This window comes from Procambarus clarkii, chromosome 40, assembly GCF_040958095.1.
Source record: "Procambarus clarkii isolate CNS0578487 chromosome 40, FALCON_Pclarkii_2.0, whole genome shotgun sequence".
Classification (NCBI taxonomy): Eukaryota; Metazoa; Arthropoda; class Malacostraca; order Decapoda; family Cambaridae; genus Procambarus; species Procambarus clarkii.
This window is the reverse complement of record NC_091189.1, coordinates 9,071,177-9,095,003: the sequence shown is the minus strand read 5'-3', so window position 1 is coordinate 9,095,003 and position 23,827 is coordinate 9,071,177. Positions and strand designations below refer to the sequence as shown.

General features: G+C 45.8%; 1 protein-coding gene across 1 annotated transcript in view; it reads left to right on the top strand.

The window, feature by feature from the left end:
• LOC123757883 (uncharacterized) overlaps positions 1 to 23,827 on the top strand; it is a 335,212-nt gene that overhangs the window by 185,040 nt on the left and 126,345 nt on the right. The gene's annotated exons all lie outside the window — the stretch shown is intronic.

Genomic DNA, 23,827 nt, shown 5'->3' with positions numbered 1-23,827 from the left:
TCGGTCATGGTTTAATACGGACCGAAACGTCGTCTCCTCCTTTATTTTCAGATGTGTGGGAAGGGGTGTGTCGTGTATTGTGATTGGTTGGCATCCCAAGGAACGTAATTGTAGGCAGGTGTATACTATTGTAGGCAGGTGTATACCATTGTAGGCAGGTGTATACCATTGTAGGCAGGTGTATACCATTGTAGGCAGGTGTATACCATTGTAGGCAGGTGTATACTATTGTAGGCAGGTGTATACCATTGTAGGCAGGTGTATACTATTGTAGGCAGGTGTATACCATTGTAGGCAGGTGTATACCATTGTAGGCAGGTGTATACCATTGTAGGCAGGTGTATACCATTGTAGGCAGGTGTATACCATTGTAGGCAGGTGTATACTATTGTAGGCAGGTGTATACCATTGTAGGCAGGTGTATACTATTGTAGGCAGGTGTATACCATTGTAGGCAGGTGTATACTATTGTAGACAGGTGTATACCATTGTGACGTCACCTCTGCGCAGCTCCGCCTTAGCCTGTCGCGGGCGTGACGCCGCGACGCGTGCTGCTGAGTTGGCCTTGACGCCCGCGAGTCCGTGACGCCAATTCTACACCAGAACGCGCTAATACCCGCCGACACGCGCATCAACACTCGCGCACACGCATTTGTACGACTCCCAGCATAGACATCGACACACAGCCGTGCACACATGCTCATACACCTGCTTTTGCACGCACGCGCACACACACACACATGCTCATACACCTGCTTTTGCACGCACGCGCGCACACACACACACATGCTCATACACCTGCTTTTGCACGCACGCACACACTCACACACACACACACACACACACACACACACACACACACACACACACACACACACACACACACACACACAAACACGGGGGCCTCGTAGCCTGGTGGATAGCGCGCAGGACTCGTAATTCTGTGGCGCGGGTTCGATTCCCGCACGAGGCAGAAACAAATGGGCAAAGTTTCTTTCACCCTAAGTGCCCCTGTTACCTAGCAGTAAATAGGTACCTGGGAGTTAGTCAGCTGTCACGGGCTGCTTCCTGGGGTGTGTGTGGTGTGGGAGAAAAAAAAAGTAGTTAGTAAACAGTTGATTGACAGTTGAGAGGCGGGCCGAAAGAGCAAAGCTCAACCCCCGTAAAAACACAACTAGTAAACACACACACACACACACACACACACACACACACACACACACACACACACACACACACACACACACACACACACGCACGCACGCACACGCGCACACACACTTTTTCTTCCTTCTTTTAGAAGGAACTTTTTCAGTGTCAGAGTAGTTAACGGATGGAATGCATTAGGCAGTGATGTGGTGGAGGCTGACTCCATACACAGTTTTAAATGTAGATATGATAGAGCCCAGTAGGCTCAGGAATCTGTACACCAGTTGATTGACAGTTGAGAGGCGGGACCAAAGAGCCAAAGCTCAACCCCCGCAAGCACAAATAGGTGAGTACACACACACGCACACATACTCATCCAACACTCGCACATTAACACAGGCTACACATCGGCAAACTGGTTTACATAGCAGGCACATGGATCACAAGACACAATGGGGAAATTAGGCCTAATCTGAAAACCAGACCGCGGGGACCATTGATTCATCGGGACTACCCGCAAGCACAACTAGGTGAATACACACACTCACGCTTAGGGGCCTGACGGCTGAGTGGACAGCGCTCGGGATTCGTAGTCCTAGGCTTCCGGGGATCTATCCCCAAAAACAAATGGGCAGTTTCTTTCACCCCTGATGCCCCTATTCACCCTATCAGTAAATAGGTACCGGGGAGTTAGACAGCTGCTACGGGCTGCTTCCTGTGTGTGTGTGTGTGTGTGTGGAAAAAAAATTAGTTGATTAACAGTTGGCACAAAGGGACAATATCGGCCATGTTTTATAAGTATTTAGTTGAAGTAGGTTGGTAGGGGGGGAGGGGGAGCAGGGAGGTGTAGCGGGCCAAGTGGTGGGACATGTTGGGTAGGGGTAGATGGTAGATGAGTAGGTAGTGGGGTATGTAGGTAGTGGGGCCGGATGTGGTGATAGCAGGGACGGTAGGTGGGGGGGCCCAGGTGGTGGAACTGACAGGTGGGACCTAGATGATGGCGGGACCCATAGGTGGGGCCCAGGTGGTGGGGACAGATAGGTGGGGGTTCACTGCAGGTTCGTCAGTGCCGCACAAGATCGATTGACTCGGATGTTCCTGTTGTGGGTTCTGTAGCCCGCTTCATAACTCTCTCTCTCTCTCTCTCTCTCTCTCTCTCTCTCTCTCTCTCTCTCTCTCTCTCTCTCTCTCTCTCTCTCTCTCTCTCTCTCTCTCTCTCTCTCTCTCTCTATAGAGACAGACATAATCACTACCTACAAAATCCTCAGGGGTATTGACAGAGTAGACAAGGATAAACTATTCAACACTGGTGGTACGCGAACAAGGGGACACAGGTGGAAACTGAGTACCCAAATGAGTCACAGGGCCATTAGAAAGAACTTTTTCAGTGTCAGAGTAGTTAACTGATGGAATGCATTAGGCAGTGATGTGGTGGAGGCTGACTCCATACACAGTTTTAAATGTAGATATGATAGAGCCCAGTAGGCTCAGGAACCTGTACAACAGTTGATTGACAGTTGAGAGGCGGGACCAAAGAGCCAAAGCTCAACCCCCGCAAGCACAAATAAGTGAGTACAAATAGGTGAGTACACACACACACTCACACACACACACACACACACACACACACACACACACACACACACACACACCCACACACACACACACACACACACACACACACACACACACACACACACACACACACCGTGCCTCCTACACTTGACACAACTGAAGTTGGCGAGGAATTGAAATAAGCCCAACTGAGCCTGGGTAATAATTGGCGAGGCTTAGGGAGGATCAATGGGCAGGAACGCCAGGTAACACTAACGCCTGAGAGTATAAACCTCCGTACAGGGCGAGACACCTCACCCTGAAATCAGGCGGATGCGACGCAAAGCCTGAAAGTCAGACGAATGCGACAGCTAAGTTAGGTTATTGAGCAGTCAACTCCATAGGTGACAGAAGACATTACGGGCTCACTATAGCCTGTGCTACATGCGTTCGTTGTGAGTAGCTAAATCTAAAACAATAACAGACAGAAGACACACCATAAATACCCGTGTGCAGTACACAGACAGGGTTAGAGAGGCGATGCTGTACATAGGGACGCATGTAGCGTAGAGGGCAGAGGGATGTGGGATCAGGTCCAAGTTCTTCACCCTCGTGCGCACTGGTTTTGACGCATTGGGGATGCAGCGTAGCAATGCGTCTCTCTCTCTCTCTCTCTCTCTCTCTCTCTCTCTCTCTCTCTCTCTCTCTCTCTCTCTCTCTCTCTCTCTCTCTCTCTCTCTCTCTCTCTCTCTCTCTCTCACACACACACACACTCGCACTCACACTCGTTCCGGAGCTGAGGGGATTGAGTTATGAGGCGAGAACTGGACCTTACCACACTGGAGGAAAGGAGAGATGATGGGGACATGATAACAACATATATAATTATCAGGGAAATTGACAGAGATGATAAAGCAGCATTGTTCAGTACTAGGAGCAGCAGAACGAGTGGTCATAGACAGAAACTGGAAACGCAAATGAGTCACAGAGATGTTAGGAAGAACTTTTTCAGTGTTAGAGCCGGCAGTAAACTTAATAGGGTAGTTGCAGAAGTCGTTGAAGCTAATTCGATTCACAATTTAAAATGTAATTAAGATAAAAGCGCGAGAAATTAGTCACTGCATTAATCTAAGAACGTTGGGAAGGCGGGGGTTAGGAGCCTAACTCGACCTTGCCAGCACATGTAGGTGAGAACACACACAAAAAGCATCCTACAGTTGTATAAACATGTGTTTAGCGAGAGAATAACTTTACCTCAGTTCTTCATATATTAGAATTGGTCTGACATAATGTTATACCTTCACTATGCAGTTGATATTCACCTGATGGAGGCTCGTGGCGACAGGTGTTTTCTCTGTCCGATTCCAGGCGGGTTTCATCTGCCATGTGGTACAGTGCATCCGGTCTCCTGGTCCCAGCTCTCAGCGCTTTACTTTGCACCTGTTTATGTTAAACTCTATTAGCCAGTTGAGGAATTATTTCATTTTGTCCAGGTCATCGTGTAGTTTCTGGCAGTAATCCAAAGTGTTTGTGTTTACCTAGATGTGCTTGCAGGGTCGGACTAGGCTCCAAGCCCCGTCTTGTGAACGTTCTCAAGATTAATGCAGTGTCTCATTTATCGTTTGTTCATATTTGCCTTTACAATTTGGAATCGAGGTGTGTATGTAGTTACCATTTGTGTACACTGTCTGTGCCGGCAGGCTCGAGCTGTTAGTCCTTGGACCTCGCCTTTCTAACTTTCCGACTACATGTATTTCTCTAATAGACACACATTCACATCCCCAGGATGCAGCCCGTAGCAGTTGTCTAACCCGTAGGTACCTATGTACTGCTAAGTCATCAGGGACATGAAAGAAATTCTGCCCATTTGTGTCTGCCTCAGCCGGGAATCAAACCCGGGTCCTTAGGACTACGACCCTCCGAGCGTTGTTCGTTCGGCCTGTGTGTATGTGTGAATAAGAAAGAGAGGATGGAGGAAGCATGTGAATCTGTTCCTTCCCCCCCCCCCTCCCCCCATTTACCGCTTCTATATGTCCACTCTCTTCCTTCCCTTCCTGGCTCCCTTCCTCCCTCTCCTCTCCCTCCCTTGCTCCAAGGTTCCCTCACACCTTTCTCCCTCATAAGACGCTATCTTCTTTACTGGAAAAAAAGAGTTGAAGCGTTGCACATAATTGACTAGCGGACGTACGGTAGTTCTTTTTTTTAGATGAGAGTAATTAGCGCTGTGATTGACTTGCGGCTGAGTGTGTCGGTGATTTAGGGCAATGACCGGCAGTGATCGTTCTCGTCGTGGTGGAGGTCAAAGGGTATGACCACACAGACGGCAGTGTAGTGTTGAGGTGAACTGCATACATCACACCACATATGACAGAGCCCAGTAGGCTCAGGAATCTGTACATCAGTTGATTGACTGTGGAGAGGCTGGACCAAAGAGCCAGAGCTCAACCCCCGCAAACACAACTAGGTGAGTACAGCTTTGTTTCATCCTTAGCGGACACCGAAATAAGATTAGAAACATTGCTTCGATTTTTTGTTTTTTATAAAAATAAAGGAAATGATCTTGGGTGCCTTGAACCACTGACATTGTTCCACTGTAACTTGGCCCCACGAGTCACCATCACTGCTGCTAAACAACGTACTCTGGAATCACTCACTCTGGTCCCAAACTGTTTATTGGCCGCTATTTACCACTACAGGCTCCCTTACCTTAGAGTAACTAACTGCTTGTCCCTGTCCTCTGTAGCTCTTGTCATGCGTGGCAAGAGCTCATGTTCATGCGTGTGTCAGCTGGCTGATGCCACTAAGAAGGACGGTAGACCCTGCTAACACGTGTGTCCTTCCCAACACCCCGGAGAAAGCAATGGTGCTGGGACAAAAACACCTCAGATACGGTAGTGGGCATGGTAGGCTGTGCAGTGTGTCGTACCTGCATTTACCACTCTTGCCACACTTCTAATCAGATGTAAATCAGGTCTTTCAAAGGGCTACATAAAATAATATGGTATTTAATGAAGCTCTTGCACTACGGAAAAACTTAAAATATAAAAACAGAAACCACGTACAAAACGCAGTCAAATCATAACATAGAACGAAAAGGCAATGTAAAAGATTTGGGTGTACTCATGTCGGAAGACCTTACCTTTAAAGAGCACAATAAACTAGCCGTCACAACTGCAAGAAAAATGACAGGTTGGATAACAGGCTGTGCGTCATACGTCAGGCAGCGAGCAGCCGCGTTCAACAGCCTGGTTGACCAGTCCAAGAACAAGGAGGCCTGGCCGAGAACCGGGCCGCGGGGACGCTAAGCCCTGAAACCATCACAAGGTAACCAGGTGCTTGCAGACTCTCTGGAGCAGAGACGAGGGTGACATTAATATATACATGAAGTAACGTATAGGTCAGGTTCCTACACTGTACAATAACAAATTGAAGTGCATTATATATATATATATATATATATATATATATATATATATATATATATATATATATATATATATATATATATATATATATATATATATATATATATATATATATATATATATATATATATATATATGCAACAATGATCACAAAAACACTGATCCAAGTATGCAGAATAACCACATATGAAAAATAGAAAATGCTTAACGCGTTTTCGGCTAATTCGCCTTCATCAGAGCAAAGTAGAATGAAGATAAGATTGCTGATCAGACCTTTATATCCGCCTGGGCAGATCACCTGACCACCAAAAATAAGTGGAGGAAAGGAATTATAAGAAAGAAGGTAACTGCAGAAGGCCTATTGGCCCATACAAGGCAGCTCCTATTAATATCTCCAAGTGCCATACGTGTTTAAATGATTGCTATATTATTTTGACGTGCTATATTGAGGCTTAAATAGGGATCCAACTTGTACATACCGGGGCTCACATTAAGGCTGTTGTTACAATGTTTGATCAGAGCAGACTCGATCACGTTTCGTTCAACAAAATCCTTACTTTTAACAATACATTTTGCCCCTGTGAAGTCGATCGACTTCACAGGGGCAAAATGTATTGTTAAAAGTATTTAAAGTATGTATTGTTATATATATATATATATTGCATATATATATATATATATATATATATATATATATATATATATATATATATATATATATATATATATATATATATATATATATATATATATATATATATATATATATATATATATCTTACCGATCCAGCAGCGGAAAAGTCTGGTCCCCTACCGGGCCGCGGGAGTAGTCAGGCCTCCTCGTTGCTGAACTGGTCAACCAGGCTGTTTGACGCGGCTGCTCGCAGCCTGACGTATGAATCACAGCCTGGTTGATCAGATATCGACACCAGTAATCAACAGGCACCGTTCATACAGTGACCACTCTCATATATCCAACATGGTGTCATGTCTACTTAACCAACGTAGCTGAGGACAAATGGTGAATTCACGTTTAATGACCTCATTCCATACGTTCTCCCGGCCTAACCAACCGCCGGCTTGCTCACAGAATTGCGGTAGATGGGTAAACTGTCTTTTATATTTGTTTTCCAGACACGGGAAAAAATATATAGTGGAATATGGTTCAAACCAGAGTAAAATTGTTTAAACGGCCCATGAAATGAAATACGAGAGGTTTGAAAAACTAAATATTATACACACATTTCTGACCAACTGGAAATAATATATATATTTTTTTTACATTCAAAACTTTCACCTTAAATAGGAAGGATTTAAAATATTATTTTTGATTAAAAGAAAAATTAAACGAAAATTTAAGAAATTTTGAATAGTAAATTTAACAAATGCCTGTTTCGAAATACGATGTTAATTATTAATGAAAGTATGACAACATTATGCCTTCACTTTATAAGTATTCTTGAGCAGAATATATTGCTTTAGCACGAACAAAATAACTTGATAAAGGTCCAGGAGGGACCGAAACGTCGTCACTTTTATTTTTATTTCCTATGTGTGGGTTTGAGATACAACAGTCAATGGTCTGCTCACTCAGGCTGTTGGTGCCTGCGGCTGGAAGTCCAATGTAGGTAGATACTGAAAAAGAAAAGGATGTACAGGTTCTTTAGTGCTTGCGTAACTGCTTTGTTAATCTGGCCCCCTGTTTTGTATACGATGCGCTCGTCACTATGACGTGATTCATCATGACTTGGAGGGGGAAGGGGTGGGGGGGGGGGGCTGTTGAACCAAACTATCATAAGTCAAGCCTGGCCTCGGGCCGGGCTCGGGGGAGTAGAGCCACTCCCAGAACCCCATCAAGCAGGTACAATCCATGGGGGAGAGGGTTTAGATCCCCCGGAGTAGCGGTCTCAGCCTGTCTTAGGGAAGGTCGCGATTGGATTGACATACATTTTATCGCGAAGCAAACAAACCCTTGATACTCTGTGATTATTTTAACAAACAAGTTTGACATGCATCTTTGCTTAGGTTTCGACGCAGGTTATGTGTGTGTGTGTGGTTTAAACCGTGAATCTTGGGTAGTTGTTTGCTGACGAGGTTGTTCATTCCCCTACGGTTGTTCCACACGTTTATCAAGCCGAATCAAATATGACATTTGATTCGGCTTTTATTATCTTAGTGTGAACTCGTTCACGTCAAGGAGGATTTACTTTTGAGACAAAGTGATGTTTTGAGACAAGGTTCTCAACCAGGGATACGTGAACCGGTTCACTCTCTAGGCTGTGTTCTAAGGTTGCTTTAGTGCATAGACCCGCCTTGGAACCGTTACACACACGTTCACCGATTGATTAACAGTTGAGTGGCGGGACCAGAGAGCCAGAGCTCAACCCCCTGCAAGCACAACTAGATGAATACACCACCTTGACACATATGCGAGCGAGATAGAGTACTGTGGGTAATGTGGTCCACGTGTTGAAGACCACGTGTTCAGGACCACGTGTTGAGGACCACGTGTTGAGGAACCACGTGTTGAGGACCACGTGTTGAGGACCACGTGTTGAGGACCACGTGTTGAGGACCACGTGTTGAGAACCACGTGTTGAGGACCACGTGTTGAGGACCACGTGTTGAGGACCACGTGTTGAGAACCACGTGTTGAGGACCACGTGTTGAGAACCACGTGTTGAGGACCACGTGTTGAGGACCACGTGTTGAGAACCACGTGTTGAGGACCACGTGTTGAGAACCACGTGTTGAGAACCACGTGTTGAGAACCACGTGTTGAGGACCACGTGTTGAGAACCACGTGTTGAGGACCACGTGTTGAGAACCACGTGTTGAGAACCACGTGTTGAGAACCACGTGTTGAGGACCACGTGTTGAGAACCACGTGTTGAGAACCACGTGTTGAGGACCAGGTGTTGAGGACCACGTGTTGAGAACCACGTGTTGAGGACCACGTGTTGAGAACCACGTGTTGAGAACCACGTGATCAATCATATGATCAATCACGGAATCAGATAGATTCAATCACGGCAGGATTGATTGGGAGAACAAGGAACCGCATGGAGGCGAGGATACGTGGAGAGCCAAACTACTGGAGGTGGCGACTAGAAACTTCTTAACCCAGCATGTCAGTGAACCCACAAGGATGAGAGGAAACGACGAACCAGCGAGACTCGACCTGGTTTTCACCCTGAACGACTCTGACATAAGAGAAATCAGTTTTGAGGACCCAGTAGGAATGAGCGACCACATTGTATTGGTGTTTGAGTACCTGATTGAAGAAGGGTTATTGAACTCGAGAAGGGATACCGAAACCAAAAGGTTAGCATACCGAAAGGGAAACTATGAGGAGATAAGAAAATGCCTAGCAGATATAGCATGGGAAACAGAGCTCAGGGAAAAGACGGCCCAAGATATGATGGAATACATCACGCAAAAATGCAAGGATGCAGCAAACAAGTTTGTCCCAGTCCAAAAGGAAAACAGTGAAATGAAGATGAGAAACCCATGGTTTAATCAGAGATGTAGGCTAGCTAAGCAGCAAAGTAAAAGGGCATGGAGAAACTATAGGAATAACAGGACACTGGAGAGCAGAGAAAGGTACCAGAATGCCAGGAATGAATATGTTAGGATGAGAAGAGAGGCAGAAAGACAATACGAAAATGACATCGCAAGCAAGGCAAAGACTCAGCCTAAATTGCTGCATAGCCACATCAGGAGAAAAACAACAGTAAAGGAACAGGTTATGAAATTAAGGTTAGGGGCAGAAGGATTCACTACAAACGACTAGGAAGTGTGTGAGGAACTGAATAAGAAATTCCAGGAGGTCTTCACCTTGGAGCAAGGAGAAATCCCAGAGATAAGAGAGGGAATAGCTAACCAGGAACCACTGGAAGAGTTTGAGATTACCAGCGGGGAAGTAAGGAAGTGTTTACTAGAATTGGATGTGACAAAGGCTATAGGTCCAGATGGAATCTCCCCTTGGATACTAAAGGAAGGAGCAGAAGAACTGTGCCTCCCGCTCTCCATGGTGTATAACAAATCACTGGCAACAGGGGAACTGCCAGAAATTTGGAAAGCAGCTAACGTAGTCCCGATATACAAGAAAGGGGATAGACAGGAGGCACTGAATTACAGACCAGTGTCCCTAACCTGCATACCATGCAAGTTGATGGAGAAGATTGTGCGAAGAAAGCTAGTGGAACATCTGGAGCGAAAGAACTTTGTAACACAGCATCAACATGGATTCAGGGATGGCAGGTCATGCCTCACAGGGTTACTTGAATTCTACGACCAGGCAACAAAAATAAGGCAAGAAAGAGAAGGGTGGGCAGACTGCATATTTTTGGATTGTCAGAAAGCCTTTGACACAGTGCCACACAAGAGGCTAGTGAAAAAAACTGGAGATGCAGGCTGGAGTGAAAGGGAAGGTACTCCGTTGGATACAGGAATACCTAAGTAACAGGAGACAACGAGTCAGTGTGAGGGGTGAGGTCTCAGATTGGCGAGACGTTACGAGTGGAGTACCGCAGGGGTCAGTCCTTGGACCTATACTGTTTCTGATATATGTAAATGATCTTCCAGAGGGTATAGAATCGTTTCTCTCAATGTTTGCCGATGATGCAAAAATTATGAGGAGGATTGAAACTGAGGACGATAGTAGGAGGCTACAAGATGACCTAGACAGACTGAGTGAATGGTCCAACAAATGGCTGTTGAAGTTCAACCCGAGTAAATGCAAAGTAATGAAACTAGGTGGTGGAAATAGGAGGCCAAACACAGGATACAGAATAGGAGATGAAGTACTTAATGAAACGAACAGAGAGAAAGATCTAGGAGTTGATATCACACCAAACCTGTCTCCTGAAGCCCACATAAAAAGAATAACGTCTGCGGCATATGCGAGGCTGGCTAACATCAGAACAGCGTTCAGGAACCTGTGTAAGGAATCATTCAGAATCTTGTACACCACATATGTAAGACCAATCCTGGAGTATGCGGCCCCAGCATGGAGCCCGTACCTTGTCAAGCACAAGACGAAGCTGGAAAAAGTCCAAAGGTATGCCACTAGACTAGTCCCAGAACTAAGAGGCATGAGTTACGAGGAAAGGCTGCGGGAAATGCACCTTACGACACTGGAAGACAGAAGAGTAAGGGGAGACATGATCACAACCTACAAAATCCTCAGAGGAATCGACAGGGTAAACAAGGATAAACTATTCAACACTGGTGGGACGCGAACAAGGGGACACAGGTGGAAACTGAGTACTCACATGAGCCACAGAGACGTTAGAAGGAACTTTTTCAGTGTCAGAGTAGTTAACGGATGGAATGCATTAGGCAGTGATGTGGTGGAGGCTGACTCCATACACAGTTTTAAATGTAGATATGATAGAGCCCAGTAGGCTCAGGAATCTGTACACCAGTTGATTGACAGTTGAGAGGCGGGACCAAAGAGCCAAAGCTCAACCCCCGCAAGCACAAATAGGTGAGTACAAATAGGTGAGGTGAGTACGTGTTGAGGACCACGTGTTGAGGACCACGTGTTGAGGACCACGTGTTGAGAACCACGTGTTGAGGACCACGTGTTGAGGACCACGTGTTGAGAACCACTGGTTCACCCTCCTGGTCATCATCTCTAGTGCTTTGCTAGGAATGTATGTGACATTTTTGTCACATGTATTCATGGAAGTAGATGTAGCTCACATGGAAGTAGATGTAGCTCACATGGAAGTAGATGTAGCTCACATGGAAGTAGATGTAGCTCACATGGAAGTAGATGTAGCTCACATGGAAGTAGATGTAGCTCACATGGAAGTAGTGATGTACTTCCTTGACTACAAGTACATCACTAGCTGTCGTACATTCCTTTGGCAGCCACTCTTAATCTTATGTTTATATAGATATGGCCTCCATGCAGGAGCCGCACACTCCAATAGTGGTCTCACGTAGGTTGTGCTTCCATGTCCACATTTCTGATAGTAACTTTAACGGTTGCCAGCTTTGTAAATGTATCTGATGTTTATTCTGATGATATGTACCTCCGGAGACAGTGTCCAAGTAATGTCTTCTCCTAAATCCTTTTCTTTTCTATTTTTCTGTATCTGCCTTCCCTTCATTGTGTACTGTTTCTTGTGGGGCTACGCGCCCGCCACAATTCTTATTAATCTACATTTTCGTAGGTTGAAGTCGAATAGCCATCTTTCAGACCATTCCTGTGTGTGTGTGTGTGTGTAATTACAGGATGAGAGCTACGCTCGTGGTGTCCCGTCTTCCCAGCACTCTTTGTCATATAACGCTTTGAAACTACTTTGTGTGTGTGTGTGTGTGTGTGTGTGTGTGTGTGTGTGTGTGTGTGTGTGTGTGTGTGTGTGTGTGTGTGTGTGTGTGTGTGTGTGTTGATCGTTACCACAGGAGGGAGTCAGCAGTGGCTCCGTGGCTGGTAAAATATATGCGTTCTAATTATAACTAATTTCCAGGGCTGGAGGCGACAACTTTTGAGACGTGAGAGCGGAGCCGGAATAAGTGCATTATTGTGGTGAATACTGATGGTTCTCCCGGGTGTTGTGCTCAGTGCTGGCGGCGTGGTAGTGCTGGTGGTCAGTCTGGGTGTTCACTGAATGACACGAGTGGTGGTATTGAGCAGTTTGATCTCTCTCTCTCTCTCTCTCTCCTCTCTCTCTCTCTCTCTCTCTCTCTCTCTCTCTCTCTCTCTCTCTCTCTCTCTCTCTCTCTCTCTCTCTCTCTCTCTCTCTCTCTCTCTCTCTCTCTCTCTCTCTCTCTCTCTCTTCTCTCTCTCTCTCTCTCTCTCTCTCTCTCTCTCTCTCTCTCTCTCTCTCTCTCTCTCTCTCTCTCTCTCTCTCTCTCCTCTCTCTCTCTCTCTCTCTCTCTCTCTCTCTCTCTCTCTCTCTCTCTCTCTCTCTCTCTCTCTCTCTCTCTCTCTCTCTCTCTCTCTCTCTCTCTCTCTCTCTCTCTCTCCTCTCTCTCGCTCTCTCTCTCTCTCTCTCCTCTCTCTCGCTCTCGTTCTCTCTCTCTCTCTCTCTCTCTCTCTCTCTCTCTCTCTCTCTCTCTCTCTCTCTCTCTCTCTCTCTCTCTCTCTCTCTCTCTCTCTCTCTTATCAGGGAACTTCAAATATTGTAAGGTTTGTTTCATGTGTGTTGGTACTTATTTTCCATTGCTTTTCAAAGTCGTTTATGAATTTAGTTGCCTCCATGGTTATGTTGCCCACTTAGGTTTTGGATTGTCCAGGCTGGCAGATTACTTAAGTGACGTCATCCGCATAAGTGACGCATTCTATGTTGGGAGAGGGGCAGAATGAGCTGTATATATGTTGAAATTTGTGGGCGATAGGCAACTTCCTTTTGTCACACAGCTTTTCAGTTCGATTACGTAACCGTAGTAACTGGAAATGCTGAGCTTAGCTGTTGTGTAGGAAGCGGCATAGTGTGGCAGTAAATCTCTGTGGAAACCCTAGATCAGATATTCTGATTTTAGGCCACTGTGCCAGACTTTGTCGAAAGCTTTCGTTGCATCTCTGAGCGCTGGGCCGTAGTGGATATGTGGGCCTGCGGGCAGCTCCAAGCAACAGCCTGTTGACCATGCTCTCGTAAGTCAAGCCTGGCCTCGGGGGCCACTCCAAGTCCCTGAACCCCATCCAGGTACAATCCTGGTGCACTATATTACTTTTTTCCGTCGTGGTATTAGCTATATGCTCATAGATCAGGGATATAGCTAAACGGGTTCACCCAGTGTGGTTTCTGAGACCATATTCTCTGTTGCACTTGTCAGTGTTATACATTTTGAGATGTATAACATTAGAAGCTATTGACAGTCATCTTCAAATTCTCAAACCGACTGAATCCTATGCCTTTACTGATGGCTCTGTGCAGTTAGGCACTGGTAGAACAGGTTGTGCATGTGCAGTGTATAAAGGGAATGAAATGATCATGACTAGTACACAGAGATTGAACAACTGGGCAAGCACGACACAGACCGAGCTATTGGGTATTTATCTAGCCACTGAATACCTTAAGCTCAATGGTGGTGGAGTTATTTTCTGTGACTCTAAAAGTGCTCTGCAGTCCTTAAATAACCCATCACAATGTATGTCGGAAGTAGCTTGTAATATTAAATGGAATGTAATTTTTGCCAATGATAATAATTCTTGTATAAAATTTGTGTGGATCCCATCCCATGTTGGAGTTGAAAAACATGACTTTGTAGATCAATTGGCCAATGAGGCTTGCAGGAAAGAAAACATTGATTATGATTTTGGACTATCTAATGCAGTTATTAGAAACATACAAATTAAAGAAATTAATTCAGATTTAGAAGAACTAAGAAATGCACAGAGACCTGAAAGCTGCAGTATTAAAAGTTATGACAAGTTCTGTAATAATAGGTATTTGTATGGTCAGCACAGTAACCGGACCAGGCAATGTGATGTAGTAATTGCGCGAATTCGCCTTGGCTATAGACACATCTGGCAGGTTAGTGAGGCTGAGCCACTACCAGAATATTCAGATTGTAAACTCTGTGATAAACCTTTAATGCATTCACTAGAACACTATATTGATGAATGTGAAACCGTAAAGGACTTTAGACCTCCTGGCCTATTGTACCACCAACTGTGTAACTATTTTATTGACTCAGGTGTTCTGGACGACATCCTAACAATTTACCCAAAATTTGCTTGTCCATTTTAAAGAATGAAGAACAATTTCTACTTATATTCTAAGCTGTATCACTTATGAACCCATCCCTGCACTTGTGTGGCAGTGCACAATAGAAAGTTGTTTTCACATATCCACACATTAAAACATTGATTGTAACCGTGATATATATGTGCTTCAGCCTACAGTTTAGGCCTATTGTCTTATGTATGACCCTCTGTCCTGCGTGACAGTGAATACTAGCATTAACCTCAATTTAATAAGACTATCAAAATCCTCAGATTAGGCAAAATTGTAATTAATTTTGTCAATAAAGATGTTAATAATAATAATAATGTTGCACTTGCGTGTACTTCAGCAGTATGTGGGGTGAGGATTATTCTGCTATTTTACCTGATATCTTAAGTTAGGAAATTAGTCTGTAATTTCGTGTTTGTGTTGGTGGTTTACCTGGCTTATTATAATAATAATGGTGATAATAACGATTTATTTATACAAATGTGCATACATATGAAACATGGGCAGGGGCAGATGGGAAGGTCAGACAGGAACGTGGCGTATAGAGGCAGGTGGGGAACAGCCCGGATGTAAGAGCTACATGTATTATTCACGTACACACTGATGGAGTGTTGTGAATGAAAGTTTTGTCAATACCAGTTTGTCCCTCAACCCCCCTGTTAAACCCCTTTAACGTCCCCCTCCCTCCAACCCTCCTCACCCCCTTCAACCACCCCCCTACCCTACCCTTCAACCCTCCACCCTTCTCTCCCCTCCAATTGCGCTCCAGATTGTGGCTCATGATGGGGCTTTACCCTACATATCATTTGTTTTACCCGCCTCCCCCTCTCCCTCTCCCCTCCTCTTTCCCCATCTCCCCCTTCCCTCTCCCTCCCCCCCTACCCCTCTCCCCCTCCCCTTCCCCCTACCCCTCTCCCCCACCTCCTCTCCCCCCTTCCCCCTCTCCCCCCTACCCCTCTCCACCTCCCCCTCTCTCCCCCGTGCTCTAGTATGTGCAGTGCGCTCAATAGCCTCTAGTTTCTAGTAGAGTTTTCTCGATATTTTCACATTGGAAAATATTTAGCTGATATATGTGTGTTTAGATATCTGTATATTGAACAATATTTACTCAGCGTGATTTTATCTGCAATATATTAACGGCGGCCAGCTTGGGCAGGGCGTAGAGTGAACACTTGTTAATTGTATTTAGGAAATGTACATTTTGAACTTTAGATATAGTATACAACATTTTGCCAGGTTGGTAGAGGTACCCACCGCCAGGGGGAGGGTGGGGGGGGGGGGTTGCGCACCATTGGCCACACACAACAGTTAGCTATGCCAGTTAACAGTCATTTTTGATATTATTGGTTTGATGCCATGTGCTGTCGTCAACCTATAGAAGTTTAATTAACTGGTGTCTGACATGTGGCATGTTGTGTCCTGAGTGTATTCACCTAGTTGTGTTTGCGGGGGTTAAGTTCTGGCTCTCGGCCCGCCTCTCAACTGTCAATCGTTACTAACTACAATTTTTTTCCCACACATACACACACCCAGGAAGCAGCTTCGTAACAGCTGTTTAACTCCAGTTACCTATTTACTGCTAGGTAATAGGGCCATTAAGGGTGAAAGAAACTTTGCCCATTTGTTTCTGCCTGGTCCGGGAATCGAACCCGGGCCACAAAATTACGAGTCCTGCGCGCTGTCCACTTAGCTACCAGAACCCCCACTGTGTACTCACCTAGTTGTGCTTGCGGGGGTTGAGCTCTTGGCTATTTGGTCCCGCCTCTCAACTGTCAATCAACTGGTGTACAGATTCCTGAGCCTACTGGGCTCTATCATATCTACATTTGAAACTGTGTATGGAGTCAGCCTCCACCACATCACTGCCTAATGCATTCCACCTGTTAACTACTCTGACACTGAAAAGTTCTTTCTAACGTCCCTGTGGTTCTTTCTAATGTCCCTGTGGCTCATTTGGGTACTCAGTTTTCACCTGTGTCCCCTTGTTCGCGTACCACCCGTGTTAAACAGTTTATCTTTATCTACCCTGTCAATTCCTCTGAGAATTTTGTAGGTAGTGATCATGTCTCCCCTTACTCTTCTGTCTTCCAGTGTCGTGCATTTCACGCAGCCTGTCCTCGTAACTCATGCCTCTTAGTTCTGGGACTAGTCTAGTGGCATACCTCTGAACTTTTTCAAGCTTCGTCTTGGGCTTGACAAGGTACGGGTTCCATGCTGGGGCCGCATGTGCGTGTGTATGTGTGTGTGTGTGTGTATGTGTGTGTGTGTGTGTGTGTGTGTGTGTGTGTGTGTGTGTGTGTGTGTGTGTGTGTGTGTGTGTGTGTGTGTGTGTGTGTGTGTGTGTGTGTGTGAAACAAGAAATTACGTAAGCACTTCCGTGAAAATGTCACACACACACACACACACACACACACACACACACACACACACACACACACACACACACACACACACACACACACACTCAGAGATATATATAAAGAAATTGCAAGAGGCATTACAAGAGATAGTACGTCACCCCTCCAATACTAACATTGCAGCTGTTGGATATCTTCCCGGGGGAGGGGGGTGGAGGTTGATAGCGGCGAGTTACTCATCAGTAGACCACTCTTAATGTGGGGGGGGGGGGTGATGATATAAGGAGAGATAGACGAGAGGAACGAAGAAGGGGACGGAAGGGAATGTGGAAAGGAGGAGAAGCAGTGAGTAAATGGGAAGGTTATTAATAAAAAAAAATGTTAAACAGAGGCCAAAAACCATGATAAACCATACACCAACAAAATTTGGAAAATATAAGCATCATAAGTGAAATATTGATAATGGAAATATGGGGGATAATGGGGGAAAACATTGATAATGGAAGTAGACGAGAGATAACGCAGGAAAGAATCGAGAAGCGTGAATAAAATTAGAACATTTAAAGAGGCGAAAATTAGATAAACAAAAGGGGTTAAAATACACAAGGAAGGAAAGACTGGTAGAGAAGATGTGGGAGGAATAGACAGGAAGATAGAGCCACGAGAGGAAGGAAGAGACACGTAGATAGAGCCACGAGAGGAAGGAAGAGACACGTTGATAGAGCCACGAGAGGAAGAGACACGTAGATAGAGCCACGAGAGGAAGGAAGATAGAGCCACGAGAGGAAGGAAGATAGAGCCACGAGAGGAAGGAAGAGAAGAATGGCATAGCTAGAAGGGAAATATTTGATAATTTCAGATAAGCAAATGAGTCAACAAATGAACAAAGCGGTGAATAACCAACGAACAAATCCACAAGGGCCGTGATGAGGGTTCGAACCTACGCCCGGGATGATGAATAACCCATTTGTACTATCGAGGGTCGGTCAAACACACACACACACACACACACACACACACACACACACACACACACATACACACACACACACACACACACACACACACACACACACACACATTCCACATACACATTGCTTGTTGTTTAACTATTAAAACTATATATACCTTGTCAAGTTAGGCTGATTTAGGAGATGATTGGTTAGGTACGGTTAAATTACATAGCCTATTCCAGCACGATTGCCATCATTACAAGTGTCTAATTATAACACGCCCAAATGACCTCGTTGTTGCGGAGCCGAAGGTGTTAAGTCGTTAATAAACCATTGCAGATGAATGACCACGTGTAGGTGATGAGGTTAAGCAAGGAGAGTGATAACTGGGCCTCAGATCTCTCTCCCTCGCTGGATAGTGACGTCCATGTGTTTACAGCCTGAGGCTCACTACTCACTATTATTATGCTACTCAAAGAAAATTAAGCTAATACATTAATATTTACTAACGTAAACCATCGATGGTAACTTCTCTAGGTTAGAATCCATAAGAGATTATTAGCAAAATAAGGGAGAGACAGAGAGGGGGGGGAGAGAGACAGAGACAGGGAGGGAGGGAGAGAGGAGAGAGAAAGGAAGGGAGGGAGGGAGGGAGAGAGAAGGAGAGAAAGAGGAAGGGAGGGAGGGAGGAAGAGAGAGGGAAGGAGTGAGGGAGAGAGAGAGTGAGTGAACATGTGTGTGTTTAATTGTCCTTCGTGTTCTTAGGTTTTCACATTATTCGTCGCGTGTAAATTTCTAATTGCTTTAAGTGTCTTTGTATATTTCAACACATCTGAATAAATCCACTTCACTTCTGAACATGTGTTGAAATACACGAAAGCGCTTAAGTAACTTCTTGTTTAATTTTTCTTCGTAGTCACAGGAATATAAATAAAGATACACACACACACACACACACACACACACACACACACACACACACACACACACACACACACACACACACACACACACACACACACACAGGGGGAGCCGATGGCCGAGCGGACAGCACGCTGGACACTTGATCCTGTGGTCCCGGGTTCGATCCCGGGCGCTGGCGAGAAACGATGGGCAGAGTTTCTTTCACCCTATGCCCCTGTTACCTAGCAGTAAATAGGTACCTGGGAGTTAGTCAGCTGTCACGGGGTGCTTCTTGGGTGTGTGTGTGTGATGTGGAAAAAAATAAACAGTAGTAGTAGTAGTAGTAGTAGAAACAGTTGATTGACAGTTGAGAGGCGGGCCGAAAGAGCAGAGCTCAACCCCCGCAAGCACAACTAGGTGAATGCAACTAGGTGAATACACCAACACACACACACCCACACACTCTCACGCACGCACACGCACACACACACGCACGCACACACTGCACTGCGCGTGCACCTTACGACACTGGAAGACAGAAGAGTAAGGGGAGACATGATCACTACCTACAAAATCCTCAGGGGAATTGACAGGGTAGACAAGGATAAACTATTCAACACTGGTGGTACGCGAACAAGGGGACACAGGTGGAAACTGAGTACTCAAATGAGCCACAGGGACGTTAGAAAGAACTTTTTCAGTCTCAGAGTAGTTAACAGGTGGAATGCATTAGACAGCGATGTGGTGGAGGCTGACTCCATACACAGTTTCAAATGTAGATATGATAGAGCCCAGTAAGCTAAGAAATCTGTACACCAGTTGATTGACGGTTGAGAGGCGGGGCCAAAGAGCCAAAGCTCAACCCCCGCAAGCACAATTAGGTGAGTACACACACACACACACGCACGCACAAAACACCTGGCACTCTATACCTGACCGTTGTCATGGTGCAGCTCTATGTTGTGCTCGTACACTCATTAAGAAAATACTAGAGTTTGAAATAGTGTTATCGCGGGGAACTGTGCGGGCGTTCCTCTCGCAGGGTTCCCTCCCGCTGCTTCCTCTGTTGTTTTTGTTTTAGATTTAGCTACTCAGAAGGAAGTGTCTATGTAGCACGGGCTATGGTGAGCCCGTAATGCTTCCTCTGAAGGCCTGTGCTTATATGGGCACTTGTCACACCCAACACCTCCTTTGTCGATGTCAACACTGTATAGATTTAGGATAGCGCTATTTATTAACTTCGTAATTTCCTCCTCCTGCATCATCTCCCTCTCTTCTTCTCCCCATTTCATAATTCCTCTCTCTGTCCCTCTCTACTCCATCCTCGCATTCTCACCTCTCTTCCAGACTACAAACTTGACGATTGTTGAATCGTGAGAACGAGCTTTCCTTTTCCTGCATCCCCCTACCTTCCCTACATAGTAAATACCCGTTACTTTCTCTTCATACCTTACCCTACTTTCTCTACATACCTTCTCCACAAAACCCCTACATTCCACTTCACAGTACCTACATTCTCTACCATAGCCCCCTCCCTTCCCTACAGAGCCCGTACCTTCCCTACATAACCCCTACCTTCTACATATACCCCTTGCCTTCCCATACCACCCTACCTTCCCCCACGCCTCCTACCTTCCTTCTCACCCCCCTACCGTCCCCTAATCCCCCTACACTCCCCACACTAAGGTGTGGGGAGTGTAGGCCTGGCCTCAGGCCGGGCTCAGGCCGGGCTCCGGGAGTAGAAGAACTCCCTGGACCCTCTCCAGATATACCTGGTTACCTGCTTGATGGGGTTCTGGGAGTTCTACTCCCCAAGCCCGGCCTGAGGCCAAGCTTGACTTGTGAGAATTTGGTCCAACAGGCTATTGCTTGGAGCGGCCCATAGGCCCACATATCCACCACAGCCTGGTTACCTGGTTGATGGGGTTCTGGGAGTTCTTCTACTCCCCAAGCCCGGCCCGAGGCCAGGCTTGACTTGTGAGAGCTTGGTCCACCAGGCTGTTGCTTGGAGCGGCCCATAGGCCCACATATCCACCACAGCCTGGTTACCTGGTTGATACCTGGTTGATGGGGTTCTGGGAGTTCTACTCCCCAAGCCCGGCCTGAGGCCAAGCTTGACTTGTGAGAGTTTGGTCCACCAGGTTGTTGCTTGGAGCGGCCCGCAGGCCCACATACCCACCACAGCCCGGTTGGTCCGGCACTCCTTGGAGGAATAAATCTAGTTTCCTCTTGAAAATGTCCACGGTTGTTCCGGCAATATTTCTTATGCTTGCTGGGAGGACGTTGAACAACCGTGGACCTCTGATGTTTATACAGTGTTCTCTGATTGTGCCTATGGCACCTCTGCTCTTCACTGGTTCTATTCTGCATTTTCTTCCATGTCGTTCACTCCAGTCTGTTGTTATTTTACTGTGTAGATTTGGTACTTGGCCCTCCAGTATCTTCTACGTGTATATTATTTTATATCTCTCTCATCTTCTTTCTAGTGAGTACATTTGGAGGGCTTTGAGACGATCCCAATAATTTAGGTGCTTTATTGCGTCTATGCGTGCCGTATATGTTCTCTGTATTCCATCTATTTCAGCAATCTCTCCTGCTCTGAAGGGGGAAGTGAGTACTGAGCAGTACTCAAGACAGGACAGTACAAGTGATTTGTATAGTACAACCATTGTGATGGGATCCCTGGATTTGAAAGTTCTCGTAATCCATCCTATCGTTTTTCCGGCTGACAATATTTGCTTGGTTATGCTCCCTAACCGTTAGGTCGTCAGACATCATTATTCCCAAATCCTTTACATGTTGCTTTCCTACTATGGGCACATTTGATTGTGTTTTGTACCCTGTATTACCTTTAGGTCCTCATTTTTAACGTACCTGAGTACCTGGAATTTATCACTGTTAAACATCATGTTATTTTCTGACACCCCCCTTATCTTCCCCACACCCCCCTACCTTCCCCACACCCCCTACCTTCCCACAACCCACCCCCTCTCCACCCTTATGTAGCTCATCCTTAGTGTGTCGTCTTCGCAGGTGCTTCGTTCTCACCTGTAATTAATGAGTGCAGGAACTGAGGAACACCTGACTCCCTGTGAGCCAAGGAGAAGGGTTAGATGTCTCACTGAGGAGAGTAAGGGAGGGGAGGAGACAGATGAGGTAGGGAGTAGGATGGGTACATGGAAGGGCGATGTATGCTGCTGAAAAGATGGTGATGGCATGGGAAGGAGGGGGGAGAAGTGGCGAGAATGGCATGGGAGAGGAGAACAGTTTCCAAATGTTCCATATAGAGATTGGCAAGAACAGGGGGAGAGTGGGGCACCCATTGCGACACCGTAAGTCAGATTCAACACAGTCTGATGAGTTCGAGGAAAACGTCAGTGGGAAGCGGGAGAGGAAGGCCCTCAGTCGCCTTCTGACTAAGGAAAGAAAGTCATCAAAATAAACATTAATAAACAGAGAATCGACCTCAAAACTAAGCATCTTACAAAAGGGCTGCAGACGCCGTCTATCTGTGAAGTCCAGAGAGTGGCGAAGGTGGGCAGGTGAAAAAGTGCCAAGATAAGGCTTCAGAGTTTTAGCTAGCCAGGACGCAAGAGGATAGCCGACAGAACCTCTTGAAGAAATGATAGGACGAAGATGAACACCAGGTTTATGAGTCCTAGGTAGACCGTAGAACACTATAAACATCAGAGGCCACGTGAGCAACACAAAAAAAAGGTGCTGCAAATGTGTTGCTCACAAATCACCCCATAAAAATGAGGTGATTTGATGAAAAGCTATGCCCAAAATTACCACCAAAGTGCCGTCGGGGTGGTGTTCAAATAGCCTCGGCTAACACCACTTTTTGTACGGTCTCTGATGGTCGAGTGGTTTAAGGCACCGTGTACACCAGTTGCAATGTGCTCCTGGCAGTCCGGGTTCGAGTCACTTCTGGGGTGTGGAGTTTTCATTTTCATGTTCATTTTCACGTTTAAGTACTGCAGCAGTGTAAAAATTATAATAGAGGTACATTGACAATTACAGATATGACCTCAGGGTATCCAGTCTGTACTGGTCAGGTTGGGGTCATGACCCCAGCCTACTTGTCTCCCCCACCATCACCCCAGGCAGCTACCCCCCCCCACTGCCACCATACCTTGAGGTGCTTCCGGGGCTTAGCGTCCCCGCGGCCCGGTCGTCGACCAGGCCTCCTGGTTGCTGGAGGCAACCATGGCTTGCATATTACAGATAATTAGAGGCAAAGTGCGATTTTTTTGCAGACATCAGTGCCTAATGATTTACAAATACAAGAATAATAACAAAATAATTCTAGATCCATTTAATATGATATTAGAAGATTCGTCGTCAGGGTAGCATTTGACACTGTATCATGTGGCACTCTTTTTTCATTTATACCAATTCCGACCCACACATGTTGGGCACATACCCAACAGCAGTTACTGGGAAAATTCGGTGAAGCTAGCCCCAAGTATCTGGTTTTTAATGGGGAAAATTTGGTGATTTTTTTTTTTTTTACATAGTGTTACTGTTTACAGAATCTACACATATATGACAATCACTGTTCAAATAGCCTCAGCCAGAGGTGGGGAGCGTGACCACACTACAGGGGGCATTTCCCCGCAGGAAGCGCTGAGCAGACCTTCAATTTCCCCCTCACAGAAGGTATTGTGTGGGGCCCAGGTGCTGCCACGGTCACTACTTTCCCCTACCTTGTCATTTAGGATTGAACGTTCTTAGAGTTTTCTGTTTTTTTTTAAGTATTTTTCTGTTCTTAGACTCAAATATTTTGTTTT